The sequence below is a fragment of the Corvus brachyrhynchos genome, unplaced genomic scaffold (genome assembly GCF_000691975.1).
Source record: "Corvus brachyrhynchos isolate BGI_N302 unplaced genomic scaffold, ASM69197v1 scaffold101, whole genome shotgun sequence".
Lineage (NCBI taxonomy): Eukaryota > Metazoa > Chordata > Aves > Passeriformes > Corvidae > Corvus > Corvus brachyrhynchos.
In genome coordinates this window covers 7,986,350-8,000,697 of record NW_008237239.1, presented here as the reverse complement: position 1 = coordinate 8,000,697, position 14,348 = coordinate 7,986,350, and the positions used below count along the sequence as shown (strand labels likewise).

Here is a 14,348-nt window from a genome sequence, read left to right as displayed (position 1 = left end):
TCCTTGAGCTTAATTAGTTCTGGTATTTACTCCCCTCACAGTGTACTAATATTCCTTCTCATAATTTCTTTTGTTTAAATCAAGCTTTTCCGTCTTGTCTCATAAGATAGAATCTTCATTTCCCTGATTATACCCATATCCTAGCAACTTATAAAAACTGGGTCATGACCAACACCCAGAAATTACGGTTTTCAAAAGGGTTCATTATTCTATCCATTTTCAGTTTGACCAAGACACAAGTAGGGAGAATGATTAGCATAAGGTCAGACAAACCACAATTCTCCTGACTTCAAGTTCTTTTGTAATCTATCAGGGACATGAGTTCTGAAAGGCTTGTGGTTTATAACTTGGCATTACATCAATGCACATTTATATACCTATATATCACTTTCTGGAGGGGAAGAATGGCCTTGTAGTTAAGAGGGTACATTAGAAATCTAGAGATGTGGCTTTGAATGCCAGGTCTGCCACAGGCAACAGAGGTATCTTTGGCTAGTCCTTTAGTCTTTTGCCACATTTCACCACTTTTAAAATGGGGACAGCAATCTTCCTCTTGTTGCTTTTTTTTTCTTTCCCATATACTCACTTGCATTGTATGGTCTCAGACCAAGCACCTCCTTTCTGGGTACTCCTGGTGCCTGGCACTCTGAAGCTCAAGTGTGTCTGTGACTTTTAACCTGCAGTTAAAAATAGACCATACTTATAAAGTCTACTTTAAGGGTCTATCATAAAAGCTCTTAGTCAGTAACCATGCTAGCAACTGGAATTCCTGAGATCTTCAGCCCCTTGATTACATTAAAAACATCTTCTGTCATTAAACTAAGCCCAGGGACCAGCAGTAAAACCAGAGACATTTAACTGCAAATCTGCATCCTGGCTCTGGTTTTCAAGTCTTTGCCTGGTTGAAAATCAAGTCAAACTTTTATACTATTATTATTAGTAGTAGTAATAATAATTTAAACATAGGTGCAATTTAACACATTTTCTTCACTGGTTTTCAATTCAGAAGGCTATTTTTGATCAACTAATACTGCACAGAAACAGAACCAGCCCTGGAAGCCCCAACAGCCCCATAGCTGGAGTGGTTCTGCTAATAACAAATGCTATCATTGTTCTTCCCCAGCAATCCAAGTGTGGAAGGTTGAGACTGAACACAGAAACAGAGAGCACTCTCTTGAGCTGAGGTGAAGTGATGATATTTATGGGAGTAATTATCACAGAGAAAAACTGGAAAAATATGATTACAGCAAATTGTAACTCTCTCAGATATGTTCTTTGTTGTTAGAAACAGCTCAGCTGAGACCAAACCAATATGAACAACAGACTGGGAGTGTCAGACACTGATTCTCTGGAGGCTGATACCATCAGACCCTCTGAGCAGAACATGATCCAGCTTTAGCATATTAGAGAGATTGGTGTCAGCAGCCTGCATCTATTCCCAGCCATTCTACTCACTTCAAAACAACCTAACAAAATGTGAGCTTCTGGGCTCCCCACTGGAAAAGCTGACCTGGAGATGCTGTCCCTAAAGACCACTGCCAAGAGAGGCAGCTGTCTCTCAGAGCTGGACAGATTCCTTCCACAGCAGCTCTGTCTGGTGAGTGCTGCTGAGCAGCCGGCAGAAGACACTCAGGTTTCAGGGTGCGGCCGTGTAGGTGAGTAGGGTGACATGGCCATGCACAACACTCACTACTGAGCTGGTCCTGCCTTCCCATTTGATTCCTGTCTGGGCTTCAGCTGCACTGTTTCAAAAATACATGAAACCTTTGGAGAGCTTCTGCCGTGGGCACAGCCATGGACTCACCTCAGCATGAGGGGAGTGAGGAGCACCCTGGGTGGAGGATGGGCTCTGCTGAAGGAACTACAACTGCCCAAAACCTGTAACAGGGGGTGGAGTCTCAAAGACCTTAGAGGCAATGAACTATATGCTCTGCAAGCTTGGAGGCTTGTGCTGAAGAAGAGGATATAGTGAAGAAAAGGAACCTTCAGAAGTTGCTATTGCTCTGCAGCACTTCTGTGTGCCCTGTATGCAGAAGGGTCTGAACACAGCTTGTGCAGACAGCTTTTGTGCCTTCATATTCATGTGAAGTCCTGGCTTAATGCAAGTCATTTGCACCATGGTAAATGTTGTCTTGCCAAGTCAATTATACTTGGGGAGGGATTTTCACCACACTTTCATGGCTGAGTATCTTACGTTTCATGCAACTAATGTCTTGCAAATGATGTTTAGGAATTTTTAGAAGCAATAACCAATCTTGTGTAAAAACAAAAATATCACCTAACAAAGTAGTCAACAGTTTTCATTTAAATGTACCTAGCCCATTGATCAGACGCATCAAAGAAGTTCTTCAGGTGTCTTGAGAGCTCTGTAGGTGTTATTTCTGCTCTCGGTCTGTGAGAAGAATTATAAATGCTATTTACCTTTTAATTAAAAAAAATACCTTGCAAATTAAAGACATGCTCCTGCACATCAAAATTTAGTCAGCATCCCTTTTTATTGTGCATACTATGGCTCTATAACAGCCTATTGAGTCCACAGCCATCCGAACACACATTGCTGCTTCCCTTTTCCCCTATACATTTTGGGCATCATGTGTTAGATCATGTGTCACATCCAAGGGGAAAAAATTCTGTAACTGACTGCTAATACTTAAGCAGATCTCCTGCTTAATATTCTTTCTGCTTACAAACCCCTCAAAATATATTGGTGTGTCCTGACAAAGGCAGAGGAGCAGTTTTGGACACTTGTGTGACATACGTCTTCCTATCTTACGTAGAAAATTTGACAGTGAATGACAGAACACCTTAGAGGGATCTAAGAAGACGATAAAGGCAACAGCTTTCACATGAATACAGAGTCTAGTTCCTAACAGTTACAAGCTTTTTTTACATGCATCCTTGTAATTTGACATTTATAATTCACTGTAGTGCTGAATCTCTGTCATTTTCTCACCGTCAGGTTCTCTATACATGGATGTACATGTCCCTTCTAATTAGTATATCTATTTGAACGTTTAATCTCATCTCTCAACTTTATTATGCAGTTGCATATTGATCCGTTATGTATCAACAAATGCTCTTGGTATAACATATACAGTTCTGTGTTGCTCCTCTCTCTGAACAGGTACCTGTATCTTCTCTTTTCCTGGTTGTAAACCCATTTTGTAATAATAAAAAAAAAAAAGCACATTAATTCACAATGGATTGAATAACAGGTAAAAATAAATATCCTGCAGAGAAACATTAACTCTTGAGATTATATATATGTATATATATATATATATATGTACATACACACACAGAGTAAATCTTTTATTGTGCGTAACATCTTCCTCATAGGGAACACCTAAGACCTTTTCCGAGACATTGATGCCTTTGCAACACTGATAAACCTTAGACCTATTTTATCCTTAGAGAAGCAGTACAGAAATATTGCAGAACTTGTTCAAGGTAAGCAAAGAAAACAGTGAGACAGCTGCAGACAGAGCAAGCCCCAAGGTCTCAGCACCTGACCTGAAGCCCACTGGAAAACACAATCAATATGAAAATCAGGTTGCATCTGCAGGCCCCAGTTCCAGGACTGACCTTTCAGTGCTCACTCATCATTTTGCATTAGCAACTTGGGTGGTGCCGTGCCATCACCTGATATTCCTGTTTATTAGTTAACTTAGTTGAGATTTAATTCAATTGAAATGAAAGCTTTTCAGTGTCATGTTAAAACAGGCAATGAAGGACACACCTTTTATTAACAGTCATACTGATCCTGAAGTCAAAGAAAGGATTTATTTTAATGTTTTAAATACTATGGCTTTGTATTTGAAACAGGGGATATTCAAGTGGTTATACTGCTTAAAGCACAGAATTAAAACTTCCCTTCTACTGGTATTTAAAAAGATATCTTAGGGAAGAATTCAAAGCAAACTTTTTACAGCTTTCAGCTGTAATTTATTATATACAAAATACTGCAAACCATTTAAAATGCTCTTAATGTAACTTGTGGTTTTGACAGATAACAGGTTTACATTGAAAAGAAAACAAAAGCCAGTAGCAGATCAGAAGAACTTACCCATACAGTTTAGAAGAGTATACAATGGGGATAAAGACTATTTTAAAGCAAAAGAGAGCACGGTCATGGATGTCAGTCTATTGTTCATACTGTTCACTGGAAGAGCTGGCAGTGTTACAAGCAACCAGCTCTGTCCTGACAGCCTCAGACTGGGGACACAGGGCAGATCCTGCACTGCCTCTTCTAAAGGTTTCCCATTTACTCACACAGTATTTTCAATGGGGAAGAAAATCTGCTCAGGACACTACTTTCACAAATATTGATCTTTACTTCTGCTAATGTATAAAGCAGATATAAGCAGCACAGCAGAGATTTTGTTTATGTACTTTTTTTTTTCCTTGGGTCTAATTATTGGTCTGCAAAGTTTCACAAAGTTTTCAAAAGTTTAATAAAAGAAATGGAACAAAATAAGTTTGTTTTTGCAGCTCTCTAGTCTGAGCATCTATTTCAAATTCCCTTGGTGGTGCTGGTTGGGGGTTTACCTCTTTATATGGCTTTAAGTGTCATCCAAAATACAGTCCTAGTAGCACCTATTAAAATAATTGTTCTTACAAAGAGGTTTCCTGGAAAATATAAATAGCATCAAACAGCATCTAAATGCTCCTAAATGCAAAATGGAAAGCAAGTGATTAATTTATTAATTCTAAATTTAGAAAAAAAATATATGCATCATGTTTGATATTTATACTCTCACTGTGCTTATATACATATATATATGTTAATCTTTAAGAACCACACTAGAAATCCCTTCTCTACTTTAATATCTGACTTGGGAAAAATTCCTATTCAGTCAGTGAAGATTTTCAGTAAGCAGAAAATTATTAAGGATTTTAGAATACATTGCCTGGGTCAGAAGTGTCTTTGGAAACACGACAAGTCTGCGAATTTTTTAGGATCTTTTCCACAGCAGCTGAATATGAATTGGAAGGCTTCCAAATCCAAGAAGAACAATGCCTTGCCACAGCCTTACTCACAGAAAGCCATGGAACAGCCCCAAAGAAACAGCCAGAAACACTATCGCTTCATTGCAAAAGTTTGTGTAGCTTAAAAAGTAGGGTAAAAAGTTTTTTCATGAATGTGAAATACAGCTTTTCTTTGAAGATAATCTGGTTTTTGATTAAGAGTTCTCTTGGTCCCAAGTCCCTGTTTTGCTGGCTTTTTTGCTTGGTCAGGCTTCCTGTTGCCATTTCTGAGATCCGAGAGCATGAATCTCCACTTCCAGCATCCTTAAATGCAGAGCTCTTCCAGCATTTTGTAAGCCTAAATCAGGCCACGCAACAAAATTACCTCTCGTGTTCTGCTTTATGGCAGAGAATCTGTGCTTTGCCCTGAGGCAGGTGGGCTGCCCCCCGGGGATCAAACAGCCAGGCTTCTCAGAGCCCATGTCTTAGCTTAGGTCTGCAGTAAAATGAAGCACACTTTGTACTTGTGAACATTTACATACAGTATACGAGAAGTGCTGCAAGAGAAAGTTCAGTAGTGTGAGCCTATGTATCATTCTCTTTGATATATCTCTCCTATTTTCTGATCCTAGTACTTCAGATCAGCCCTAAGTCTCATATCTAAACAGTCAGTCCAAAGGGAAAGTGCCTATTTACAAGCTGGATTAAGAGCTTTAACAAAAGGCAAGGCAGAAAGCCATTCATTTACTATATAAGAAAAAGAATATCTTTGTATTTTATCACTTGCCAGCATCTTCCAAATCTTTTTCTTTGTGTTGCTGCCCCTCCAAACAGAAAGTAGAATGGGAAGTTCCCGTTTTACAGAATGGATCAAGAAAAGGAAAAAAAGCATATTGTGCAACTTTCCCTTTTTGCCTCTAATGGGTTTACTTTTGCTTCACCCCTCAGGGCTCCTGCAAGCATATGTGTTCAGCTGAAACCCCACACTGCTGCCTTGTTAGACCTTTTCCCAAGACTTTTTCTTAAGAAGTAGGCATTTGGAAGCAAACAAGAATGGAAGATGCTGGAATGAGGGGAGACTGAGTTCCCTAGCCAAGCCAAGGACCAGTCCCTATCCAGAGCACAGGCAAAGGGAGGAGATGCCCCAGACACTGGTGGAGAGGACAGGCAGAGGGCAGAGAATAGCATGGCACAGCAAGAGCTACAGCGAGAGAGAACGAAGCAGGTCCAGTCCCAAAGGGTCAATAACACGACACATGGAATGAGCATGGAGAGGAGCAGGGAGCCTCTTCTCTGAGACAGCCACTACACTGCACAACCTGCTCAAAAAAGCACTGCAGGTCCCCAGATACTTAGCAAGAGAGGGGTGAAAAAGTATCTCTCCATCTTGCATTATTTATCTTGGGGGACAAGCTAAGATAGAAAACAATTAAGGGTTAGTTGAGGGTAATCAAAACTCTCCATTTTTTGAGATATCTAAATGTTTGCTTTCATTTCTTTTTCAATCTGTTTGCTGTAGCACTTTTTGAAACAAAATCCGTAATTTCCAAAAGGCTGAAGTGGACCATTTGTAATTATCAATGAAAAAAAAAATCCCTATTTTTTAAAATAAAGAAGACTCAAACTTTCTTTTACAAAGCTTTCGATAAAACAGTAGTCAGTAGTAATTAAGGATGAAATTAAAAAAAAATTTCCAATGATATACCTGAATGGAGAAAAACTGAAGGCAGGCAGAACAGAGTGGAGTCAGAAGTAAAGCATTACTTTGTGAATCTTTACACAGGCTAATACCTCCAGTCTGGCTCAGATTTGCAAGATTTGGCCCACGTGAGCTTATAAACCCTAAATTCTCATTAACTTTTACGACTTGCAACTTGCCCCACGCTAGCCTGCAGTTTGGTGAGCTACACCAGAGGCTCCACCCTGCAGCCCCAGATGCTCTCCTGGGCACTGGGGCCCTGTTCCATCACAGCCCTGGCAGGCCCTGCAATGCCCTATTTTTTGTATGTACTCCTGCATCTCCTTACAGTTCCAATTCATGGCTCCACTCTTCAACCCCAGCACCTTTCTTCACCTTCTGGTAAAATTCCTTTGCTCCAAACTCCACCCTGGCAGGCAGACTCAGGCAAAGTAATTCCCCAGCCTAATGGCCTCTTTGGTGTGTGTATTAACCCAAATCACCGGCCTGAGCCACCCAGGGTGAATGACCCCTCATTACCTCTGCTCTGGGAGATGGATAACACCATCCTGACAGCTCAGGGTGGGTTTCATCTCTACAGACACTTTCGTGATAAAGCAATTAATCATGTCAACCAGCATTTTTCATTAGAACATCAGTGTGGGCAGCATATTTTTAATAGTATTCATTTCTCATCGGTGCCTGTTTGGTTCATCTTACCTGCATTCTCACAATTAACTGAATTACCAATTTCAGAGACTGAAGGGAATTTCTTCCATGTTTTTCCATTTTTCAATTCATCACAACATTGGCAGGGATTCTTCAGGCATTTTGCTCTTATCTGTAATATGACACTTCAGCAAATTTCATTTAAGAGAATCCCTACCCTAGCATGTGGATACGGACCTTGTTGCCATCTAATCTCTTTTAATGGCTCGTTACTGTTGTGGCATTTGATCTCTTGGTCTTTATCTCATTAGCTGTAAGGCTCTGAGATGTGGTGTACGGCACATATTCAGTAGAAAAACACACTTGACTGCAGCAGGAGGGAACTGGCTTTGGTGGCCCAAATGGTCTCTTCCCGAGTGAACTTCCCTAGGACCTCTCCCATCGTCCAGTACAGCTTATGCAACACCTCTGGCTTATTCCAGTAGGAGCTATACCAGTCCAGGATTAAAGCACCTTCTGCTTTCCTCCATTCAAGCATGAAGAGGCACATGACCAACGTGAGCTCCTTCTCCAGAAACAATAAGAGAAATCCTTCATTTTATTGTACTTTTCCCCTCAATGCACATAGCTTCTCTATTGCCTTTCTTAAGTCGCTCGCCTTTTTGCAAAACAAGAGGACTCATCACAGCTTTTAAGTGGTCATAGGCACTGCAATACAAGGTGGTGCATTCCACGTTAAATCAACATTAGAGTGAGGGATGAATACAATCTACTCAACAAATACTTTATCATGAAAATTATTAAAATTCATAGCTTAGAGGTGAGAATGCTTCTTTAAGAAAGGTACTTATGTTATCCCCAAAATAGCACCAGTATCATGTGATGTTCCAGTTACTATGGTTACCACAAATTTGTTATTTAATAGCAAAGAAAATAGATGCACAAAACATGCTAATTATAACTGGTACAAATTTTTCTAAATGTTTTATATGAATATGCATGCATGTTTTATGCATAAGGAATAGGAATGCCCTTTTTCAAATAATTCTTCAAATTTTTAGAAGCATTTTAGTAACAGGCAGGGAAGTACATTGTGTGGTTCTCAGCAATGAAGGAAAAGGAGAGACTGAAAAATTGAAGATGAGCACTTTGTCTAAAACCATGCAGTTTTCTATTCAAATAGCAGAAGAATCCTGAAAATGCAAGAGGTTTAAATTTGTTGAACCTTGCACTTTCCCAACAGAATTTGCTTTGTTTCTTCTTCTCTTTGCAATGTTGAAATTGCAAAGAGATTGAAGTGCCTGAGAAACAGTTGCAAGACCATTTGAAGAGAAGTTACATTTTATGAAATCATAATGTTAATATAACCCTGATACAGATACCAAAGTGCTCCAGTCACTGCCAGAATCAATACTGCTCGATACAACTACAGCCTCCCTCTGCCTGGAGCTCCCGGCTCCCACCTGCGTGCAGCGGTGTGCCGGCACCACAGGCTGGTCCCTGCTGCTCCTGCTGGTGCTGGCTCACAGCAGGATGCACCTCAGTGTGTCCCACTGCTGCAGGCTTCTGCTGCAGGGCCTGGGGGGGCCTCCATGGGCTGGGAGCTCAGGTGGCACTTGGCAGAAGCACAGCCTGTGAGCACAGCATGGAAAGATGCTGCTGTGGACTCATGTGTATTGCAAGGAGAAATACATGGGGCTGGCTCTTGTTGTGAAGAGGAGAGATGGAAGGGATATGTATGCAAACAGATCTCATATAATTCCCCTCTTCTTTCTGTTCTCCACCAGATGCTCTGGGAGATAAGCCTGGGGGACACAATGCATACAGTCCTTCAAATGCTGGAACTGTAAAACTTGCCAGCCTGACAGGGTTCCTGGGGAGGAGCAAGAGAAATCTCATTCCTTTCCTTGGGCTGTCTTTGGCCACAGTGAAAAGACTCTCAAGCCTAAACTAAACAAAGATATGATTGCGAGGAATGAGATATGATTGTGGGAAGAAAGTAACTGGCTCACGGCTAGTGCGGAAAGCTGTAGGCACTCATGCTGGCAGTGGCACCATGCGCAGAGCCAGACACTGCTCAGGGCTCCGCTGGGTCGGTGCCTCACCACCCAGTGCTGGGCAGCCCTGGCCACTCATCCAAATTCCCACCTCTTCCCAGAGAGAGGAGGATATTGCACATGCCTTTGGGGCAGGAGTATCATACAGCAGACTCTGCCACACTCGGGGGTCATTGCTGAAAATGTCACCACTGTCACTTGAAATCAAGCCCTCTCCTCTCATGGAGGCTTTTATCTCTTCCCTTATGAGGATGCACCAGCCGCAGGCAGAATTAAAGTCGTGTGCATGCATTTTGCTGTCAAATGGCCATACTTAATGGCACCGATACCGAAGGCACTCACTTATGCTGTTGGTCTCTCCCTTTCACACTCAGAGCACATGCTTGCTGGCTGCCGTATTTCAGATGTTGTAGAGTGTCAGCGATACCGACTGAAAAACCTTCTCTGTGGCTTGCTGTCATGCCGTGATTGATATCAGCTGTAACAAGAAAAAATGTTATGGCACTGTAATTCTGCTTGATGCAAGGTAGTCTTTGATCTTTACCATTTTGCAAAGATTGTAATATATGCTTAGTTTGATAAATAATACCCTTTCACCAGAGTCCTGTAAAGTGGAAGAAAAATTGACAACTAAACTTTTGAAACTTCTCTGGTGCAGGTGTTGATGTTTGCAAAGCAAAAGGTTAAATAATAGGATAAAACTCCCACTTGCCTACTTATAAGCAGATGTGAATAACCAGAACTTCCTAGACGAGCCCTTTTGGGCTGGTTTCTGTGCGTGCATCATATCAGCAGCAGAGTGGCCAGCTCCTGGCAGAGGCACTGCAGCCAGGAGAGCAGTGAAGGAGCTGGGGGCTGCTGGGCCAGCTGGAACTCCCAGCCTCACACAGAAGCAGAGGGGAAAATTCACTCTGGATTTACTTCATATCTCTGTAGAGAAATTCACCCAGAGAAATTCAGAGCTATGGGAGCCACACACATAACAGTGCTCACTCATTCATCTGGCTATAGAATGGACCCCCAGACAGGGATGGAGGCCCAGCTCTTCCAGCCCCCCAGGACAAACAACAGACAGCATAGGACATCCCCAACATATTTTCTTCAAATTAGAGCTCTTTAGGTGAGCTGGGACTTAAGTTTCCAAGTGCCTTTCTAAAGATTCTAAGAACTTAAATGGTGGTGTTTTTTTCCTGCTTTTTAATTTGAATAGTTATTTGGATGCGGCAAAAATGAGCAAACTCCAGCACCATAGCCATGAGAAAGTGTTCTCATCAGGTAATCATTTATTAAAACATTTTAACCAGCTGGTACGAATATGATTGTCACTGGAAAATGACAGGGAAATATGTGCTTCCATCTGCACTACCAAGCCAGGAAACATTCCACTGTAGGAGTTTTTCTTCATTATCATTGCACTTCCATACACAGAACAGCGCACCTGAGCATGACCCCTCCCTCCCTTGGTGGGGCCTTGGGATGGGAGCAGAACTCCAAAAGGGGAGATGCAAGCCCATGCACTCCTCTGGCTTTGTGGCTTTATAGTGCTCCAGACTGCTCATCTCAGACCATGACTCTCACACTGCCTGGGGGGCAGGTCAGTTTTATTTCACCCAAAGGTGGATAGCCTTTCACACAAACCTCTTTACAGCTGAGCTCAGGTTTCCAGCAGGGATTTGCCAGGGCTGTCTCAAGGGAATGGGCACACTGGCAAAGGGATTTAGTGTCCAATGGGTACTCTGCCAAATCCATGAAAGATTTTGCATGGCAAGAACAGGGTGTAACTCCAAGGCCATGATTATTTTCCATGTAAATGTCTGTTTCAGTTTGTGCTTAAATGATTATCTGTCATTGATTTGTGTGCCTAACTACAACTGCTTCAAGCTGTTTTCAATTATTCTGTTCTCAATACGATGCGATCCCAAGGATTAGCCATACCGAGTGCCACAAACCACCTTGCAGCAACAGAGTCATAAACTGAAGAGGATAGAAAGGATTTTAATAGGAGATTAAAAGGAAGAAGTGACTCACTGGATGAGAGAAAAGAGGGAGTGCGCAGGCTTTGACTGCAGGAGAGCTGCTTTGTGATGCCTCTGAGTGCACTGAGGACCCCAGGTTAATATAATAATTCTTCTTTCCTTATCATGCAGGTCTTGGGTAATGATTTCATAATTAGGGGTGTATTTAAAAACAGGTTTTAAATGAAGCACGTGTTCTGTCTTTGCACTAAGAGGAGCTGGCTAGTTGCAGTGTAACAGGGCTTATTTCCTTGCCTGCTGAATTCTCTTTGCAAATTTTATGCTTATTTTTCTGTCTTTCTAATTAAAAACCTGCACCTTTGGAGAGAAACTGTATTTCTCCTTGGCAGTCCTCTCATTCTTAAAATATCAGGACTGATATTTTAAGACTAAACAACGTTCATCTACCCCAAATCCTGTGTCCTCCGGAGGGGGTAACCTGAACTCTCCCAGACCTAGCACCTAGGTCATACACAACACTGCTTGTCAACAGCTGCTCCAAGCTTTATCAGCTAGGATTGGTAACACTCCTACAGCAATCAGGATCTGAGAGTGCTCCAGTGTTTCTCTTCACACACACTAGGAAAAGTCTTCATATATTTGGGCTAAAACCCTAAATGTTACAGAGTAATTGACTACCTACACTCCTGCGGTAGCCATTTGTGACAGTATCCATCAACTGGGAAAATGTAACTGTTACTGAATTTCTAAGAACAGCCATTAATATTCTGACTTTCAACCAATTTAAATATTTGAATTTTCTGAGTGCACAGTTGAGATGAATAACATGGAGAAGCACACTCGGATGGATTAAATCCTCTATGGATTCTATCAATACAGAGGGTAGAAGGAGAAGTTATTTGTCTGACACACAAATATATATATATTTGTAGCAGATAAAATCAAATGTGTTATCACTATCTGCACTCTGCTATGTATATTTTAAAACATTATGAGTGGATAGGTACATACACAGCAGTAGTTTACAAGAGATAAGCATCATTAATTTCCACATAGCTATATGTTTTCATGGGCTTCTTAACCTTTTAATACATAATAGCAGCTACAGCACTATTCTATATCCTTGGGAATATCACAGTTTTGAAACATTTCAGTTTAAAATACAGAAAATGCCACTGCAGTAAAGATTTGGAAAGTGAGGTACATGGCGTAGGGAGTTGGGGATTGGATTCCCAGCTGATCTTCAGGATGTGCTTGATCTGAAATGATCCAAGCCCCAGAGGGAAGCACCGTCCCAGCAGGAAGAGAAGTGCCTGCAGAGCAGGATGCTGGACCCAATGCCACCTGCCAGGCTGCCCTGGCAGAGACTTTCTACCTGACCAGAGTTTCTGGGCATTGGGAAATCTGGTGACAATGTGGAGTGATAACTCTTCTCCTGGAGACAGCTGTCTCACCTTATATGAGAAACTGCTATTTCTTTTTCTAGGCCAACATTCAAAAAGCTGTCAGATCACTTTAATCTGTTGAATTTTGAGCAAATTCAAATAAAATATGCCAGTATCCAAAGCAAAGCCAAAATTTAAATGCCCTAGTACTGAATCTATAAGATCAATAAAAACAACAGGGCTGTCTGCAGTAGCTTTTTCAGAACATGGAGCAGTTGACTCTAAACAAAGCTTTTTTTATAACTAGGCTTTTCCCATGGCACACCATATCCTTGTAATCAGTCTTTAATCTCTTCTCTAACTTTCAATAATAATAAGACGCAATGAAGCTTACCTAAATGAAAAAAAAAAAAGGAGTATATGCACAAAGGACCAAGCATCCCCATGGGGCAGTGGTGGAAAACAGTGTGAAACAGCATGTCTGATCTGACATTCTCCCATTGCCATATCATAGGCAGAGTGAATGACTATTTTCAAAAAAGAAAGGTAGCCAGCTGAATCTCAGTTATCCTGGTGAGGTTCAACATATCACTACTTTTAAACTGAAAAGGAAAATGATCTGAATAGAAACAATTAGTTGAAGGGGCACGGTAAATAGCTCAGGTATATTTTGGAACTCCAGCTGCAAAAGTATTTCAGAACCTATCAAGCTATGCTCTTTGACCCTCCACGTAAGCAGGATTGCATCTTTTGTGTCTCAAAGTTCTCACTGACAGTTACTATTTAAAAGAAATTGCCTCATTTTTACACAGTCTAAAGCGTACATTGGTAAAGAAGAATTTCCTGAATGCAGATAAGTGAGCCCAGAGTTGTTTTGACACGACTCAAAGGCTATTACAGATGTAACAAAAGAAGATGAAGAGATTTATCTTACCTTGTGACTTGTACTTGCTTATTAAGACACACAGCAGAAAACCCCAGAGGCAGCGAGGTGCCAGGGGGCACGGTGGGCAGCAGTGGGGCAAACACACCCTCATGGAAAGGGGATTAGAAACACCTCTCTGAAAGGACCCCGGGGTGTGTATGTACAGTGAGTGAATCAAACCTCCAAGTACCCAGCTCACTTCTGCACTGAGAGAAAGCTGCTGACACCAAAAAGTGACTAAACACTGAAAGAGATGAGAGACAGCAAGAGGGAACAGAAAGGGATGGGACACTCCTGCTGGTGGGGGCAGCCCCAAGCTGCTTCAGCTGTGGCTCTTGCTTATGCAAAGCTTGCAAGATGTGCATGAGGAGGCTAGTAGAAAGATGGGGAGGAGGGAGTGTGTCTGTTCCCTACAGCACCTGAAGTGCACCGGTAAATACAGAAATGCTTCAGTAAATACAGACACAGGGCACAGCCTGCAGTTCAGCAACCTGAAATACCACTGTGAAAAGACAGCAAAAAGGAATGATCAAAGTACTATCACTTCTCCGCGATACAATGTGTCCATCCACAGCAATGCCAATGTTTTGGGGGCTGCCAAGTTCTCCACAGTAAATGCCCTTCAGGAGGCAGGGAGACCTGCTGCCCTGGCAGGGCTGGCTCCCGCCCCCCCCCCGCACACCGGGGGCG

The 14,348-nt window shown here is 41.8% G+C and overlaps 1 long non-coding RNA gene across 2 annotated transcripts in view; it reads right to left on the bottom strand.

Moving 5' to 3' along the window:
* Nucleotides 1–1,169: 1,169 nt before the first annotated feature.
* The window catches only part of LOC108445577, a 115,539-nt gene continuing 102,360 nt past the window's right edge, over nucleotides 1,170–14,348 (bottom strand). For both annotated transcript variants that reach the window (XR_001860479.1, XR_001860478.1), the window contains one exon: nucleotides 1,170–9,850. This is a non-coding gene — a long non-coding RNA (uncharacterized LOC108445577). The remainder of the gene's footprint in view (nucleotides 9,851–14,348) is intronic.